Genomic DNA, 5,557 nt, shown 5'->3' with positions numbered 1-5,557 from the left:
CACCGAGGCTTATATGCCTCTCCAGGTCTCCATCTAACCATTAGACGACCAGGTGTTGGGCAAAGCTGAAAATTAGACTCATCAGAGAAGATTACCTTACTCCAGTCCTCTATGATCCAATCCTTATGGTCTTGGCAAACTTCAGCCTGGCTCTCCTTTGCTTCTCATTGATGAAAGGCTAGGAGCCTGTTCGTTTAGTCATAGAGGTGCGATTCCTGGCATTTATTCAGGGTTTGTGCCACCCACGCATTTGAATTCTGCTCCTGGCTGGCGCTGATGTAAGTATGGGGCGCTTGCGCAGTATGTCTTGCCAGTAAAGCTTGTAGTGCTGGGAGCCGCACATGCGCTCTGACTAGCGGCTCCCTGCGCTTGCACAGTGACACTGCTGTGTAGTTCCCAGCTTCACTGTGTGCGGCCGGAGACGCTCGTCACAGCACATGTGCGGCTCCCAGCGCTACAAGCTTTGCTGGCATGACATACTGCGCAAGCGCCCCATACTTACATCAGCACAAGCCGGGAGCAGAATTTAAATACGTGGGCGGCACAAACCCTGAATAAATGCGAAGAATCGCACCTCTATGACTAAAAGAGCAGGTATGATACAAACATATAAAGTGGATTTTACATATTATATTAGCGCCAATTTTAATGAAAAAAGCGTGTTAGTGATACACATTGTATCACTAACGCAATAGGAGCAGTTTAGATTCTACACAGGGAATGACAGGTTCCCTTTAAGACCTTTCCATAGCCCATCCATGGAGCAGGCAGTGCATTATGCTGATAGATGGATTTGCTCCTCTACCTAGACCTGGTTACCAGCAGACTGAGCGACCATTCAGTTTACTCATGTGCCTTGTGTGCTATAAAATCCAGATTACTTCCACTCCCTGCAGATGCCTTCTAAGTATTCTCCATTTGTCTCTCTTAGGTGGTCCTGGCATCAGTCCCCGGCCGAAACATCCAAATGGCTGTCAAAATGATAACCAAAAAAGAGGACAATGAGGACACCATCATGAGAGAGCGGCAGATACTCCTGGCTGCCAGAGACTGCCCATTCTTATGCCACCTCTATGCCGCACACCAGTCTCTGCAGAGGGCATATTTCATCACGGAGTATCTGTCCGGTGGCAGCCTAGAGAATTTGATCAGGATGTGCGGCTGCCTGAACATCGGCAATGTGAGGTGAGAAAGTGGAGAATGTATGTAAAAGAGAACTAAGGAGATGGAAAAAAAATCTGGGGTCAGGATGTAGCTAAGGTAGCAATGGCAGGTCATATACAGTATTTAGTGTGCTGGATGCAGCAGGTGGGGTGCCATGGTATTTGGGGATTGCTAGAGAAGGATTTGATGACATTGATACTACACTCTGTTCTCTCCATCAGATTCTACACAGCAGAGATCGTATGTGGCCTCCAGTTCCTCCATGGACACAACATCGTCCACCGGTAAGCAGGACGTTCCTCCTTCTCTCTGTCCCCTTTACATTCTAGAGATATGACCCCCAGCTTTCCTTGTGTCCTGCCACTTATTCTATCTGATCTTGCAATGACTCAATTTCCATCTCTTTTATCACTGGACAGATTTCTCTTTTTTTTTTTTCATTACAGAGACATAAAGCCAGATAACATCATGTTGGATGCAGATGGCCACATCCGTATAATCGACCTTGGGCTCGCCCAAGATGGCGTTACCTCCTCCAAAAACATCTCTGGAGTGACGGGCACTTTCCACTACATGGCCCCTGAGGTGTTTCGTAGAAAACGATACGGCGCAGCAGTGGACTGGTGGAGCCTGGGGATTGTCGTTTCCAGGATGGCAGCAGGACGATTCCCATTTTACAACGGCCCCATCAAGCAAATGGCTTTCAAAGCTATCATCAATGAAAAGCCAAAATTTCCATCTTGGCTTGATGCTCATGTGAAACATCTCATTAAGAAGCTGCTGCGCAAAGACCCTCAGACACGCCTGGGTGTGAGCGGGAACATCCGGGAGCATCCATTCTTTACCACCATCGGCTGGGAGGAATTGGAGGAAAGGAGAGCAGAGCCACCATTTTCACCATTCAGGCAAGTTCTGGAGAACCATCATCTGCAGTGGCCGGAGCATACAGTCCTTCACCCCGTGGACAGATTTACGTACATGTCACCAAGCTGGGCCCGGTAAGGATCTCTTCATCTGGGGATAACTCCCATCAGGTGTTCTCACATTGTGGTAATCATCATCATTCATCTTGTCTTTTTTCACATTTTCTAACAATGACTTTATGTCTCTGTTTCTCTTAGGTGGATGAAAAGATCTGGACTGTAAAAGAATCCACGACCATCTGGTGAGTGACCTCTGTTCACACAGGACACCTATGATATCAGTACATTGTATCTGATGTTACATAGGGGAATGGTTCATTATAAAGACCATTCCCCTAATATAACAGAAGATCTGGCAGAGAGAATAATCAATGTCTTCCTTTTTTGTCTTGCAGGATGAGCCCCTGCCAACTGCCCAGAACTTCATGCCTCCTGACCCGTACCTCGTCTCTGCTGGTGTACTTCACCTCGGCTGCCCTTCAACATCATATCTCTCCAAAACATCTTCATGCCGGACCACTGCCATTGTTTTGCTGCCCCAGACCCTTGACTTGGCCTCCTCTAATACTGGGCTGGCAACTGACATCCCTCCATCCAGAAGATCTTCTACCCCAGGAATGGCCTGTGCTAAGTTTCCATCTGATGTGTTCAAAAGCAATAGTCCTGGGCAGCTGAGCAGAAGAATGTATAGAGCGGCCATTATCACCTTAGCACAGGCCTGGTAAGTACCGCACCCATCACACATCACATCACCCACACTACTATAGGCATACATATAGCACACCGTACATTTCCGCACATAGATATAGGACATAGATCGGCTTTTGATCCTGGGATTTAATCTGATCGCCATATTTGGGGTCAGGAAGGAATTTTTCCCCTTAATATGAGGACAATTGGCCCATTCCTCATAGGGGTTTTTCGCCTTCCTCTGGATCTACACGGCCTTAAATAGGTTTGGTATCATAAATTAATAAGTAGATTGACACACTAGTAGCAAAAGAGAAATTTTAGAAAAATTTAAATTTTCTTTGTTGACAATTAAAATTAGTTCTCAAAAATAAAAAGGATAATTAGTCTAAGTAACTAAAATGATTTTTATATATCACACTTACATTACACAGGTTAGGTACATTACACAGGTTAGGTATCAGCCTTTGATCTTGGGATTCATTCTGATCGCCATATTTGGGGTCAGGAAGGAATTTTCCCCCCTGATACGAGGACAATTGGCTTATTCCTCACAGGGGTTTTTCGCCTTCCTCTGGATCAACACGGCCCATAAATAGGTTAAGTCTGATAAATAAATACAAAAAGTAATAAATAATAATAAATAAATACAATAAATAATAATACATTTAGTATGCTAGGTTAGTAAGGAGACTCACACTATAGTAGCAGAACAAAAAAGGTATAAAATTACAATAATTTTAGTTGAAAAGATATGTAATTTCAGACATTGAAATAATCAAATCCAAACCTACAAAAATAATTTATATATTTTTTCATTTGTATTTACATTACATTAGGTATCAGCCTTTGATCCTGGGATATATTCTGACCGCCATACTTTATTTGGGGTCAGGAAGGAATTTTCCCCCCTGATATGAGGACAATTGGCTTATTCCTCACAGGGGGTTTTCGCCTTCCTCTGGATCAACACGGCCCATAAATAGGTTAAGTCTGATAGATGAATAATTTTCACATATACATAATACTAAAATATAAAATAATTCAATCGATAAATAAAATCTTCTTTTTACCCCCCTTATATCTTTGTGCTTGTCTTTATTTCATTGGACGTCCATGTAGTCATTATTATGCTGCCCCTTATGTCTTAAGGCCCAATACACATTAGAATAAATTTGCTTGAACGCCCCTGATATCGTTACTATCCTATGGTGATAAATCAGCTAATTGCTGTGATTCCTGGGAGTGTTGGGTCCGGAGCAGGAGATGCTGTTACCTTTCTCCATTTTGGCTAATAAATGAGAACACTGAGCTGGGTTCCTCCATTAATTACCCAGATGTTCCTCAAAGGACATTGGAAAGAATGGGTTTTCTAAACCAGACAGTAATTGCACTGCTCATATAATAGGGGAGAGGGTTTGTTACAATGTGTCAGTGCAGCTGGGAACTATGAAACTCACAGAGCATTGCCTGGACTGGATACGCTGGATGTGGCTCAGTGGGAGATGGTGGATCTGCAACAATGTTGCCCCCTGCAGTCAGGACCCCACATATCATGGACGCCACATGATCAGATCCTCCAGAGAACATTCATGAAGAAGGAGAATCCCCTGTAGAGAGGCGTCCACAGCGAGGTACATGATAGGAGCAGTTATTGTTTCATTCCCCAGGTATCTCTATCTGGGAATGCAGGATGACAACCAATATGGCTGCCATTACTGCTCTTACAGGGGGCATCACTAAGCTCTCATACATCCTGAATAGTACATGGTGTAATGACACGTCCCCTCACATTACCTGCTTAGTTGGGTAGATTTCATATTACAGAGTGTGGGAAAGCTGACTGACAGGAGCCATAGCCCCCAACCGTCCCGTATTCGGCGGGACTGTCCTGCGTCCCGTCTCCACTCAGCTCTTCTCCCGGCTCATTTAGACCTATTACAGTTATCTCTTATCAGAATATAATACCGAAGGAGAGAGAATTGTAGCCAATATATAAACAATATTTGTAAATGGCGCTGATCTAAAAAAAACTGCCAGAGATAGAGCTATTAATAAAAATATATATTTATTATCCACAAAATAGAAAGATATATACGGTCCACTAAGTGGCTAAGGTGAGAGAAATGACCAATAGTGGCAGATGTAAAACAGTCAGAGAAAGAAGAGCACATCCCACATAGCAGGACCTCCACAACAACCATCTGTAAAAATAATTGATAGACACTAGTATATATAGATCACGCTAGAGCTGCCACAAAGACAACAGTCTCATGGTTCATGTATTATACACAGAAATATGTCCGACTCATACCAAACCAACAGTGCCGTATGGAAGAAATATACAGTATATGTGTGTATATTGGCCGTGTAGCGTATTTGTGCACCTGTGTATTAATTTAACACTTCAGGTGTCCGGGCCTTATATTTTTTTCTTTTTCTTTTTTGTAGTGCTTGATAATGCACACTGAGGAATTTCAGATACCCTCATATCACAGTAGTATATCCCACTCCTCAAAAAGTTAGTTACCCTTAGGTAATCTCAGCAGCACTATAACAAAATGGTCTTAGTCACTAGATGCAATTTCTATTCCCACCAACAAAGCAGCCAAAGCCACCTCCACCCACCCCATGGTGGTTACAAGCAGCCTCTTACCCAGAATTGTCACAAGAGCCTCCAAAAAGTAATTATAACAGCCTTCTTCCCACAACACCTGCAATTTTCACTTTAAGGGGTTGTCTGGTCAAAATAGATAAGTCTGCAGTTACTCTGTGTGACT

Source organism: Phyllobates terribilis, unplaced genomic scaffold (genome assembly GCF_046119375.1).
Source record: "Phyllobates terribilis strain yellow unplaced genomic scaffold, ASM4611937v1 Scaffold_936__1_contigs__length_529275, whole genome shotgun sequence".
Taxonomy (NCBI): Eukaryota; Metazoa; Chordata; class Amphibia; order Anura; family Dendrobatidae; genus Phyllobates; species Phyllobates terribilis.
The sequence above is the reverse complement of the archived record's forward strand: the minus strand, read 5'-3'. Positions refer to the sequence as shown.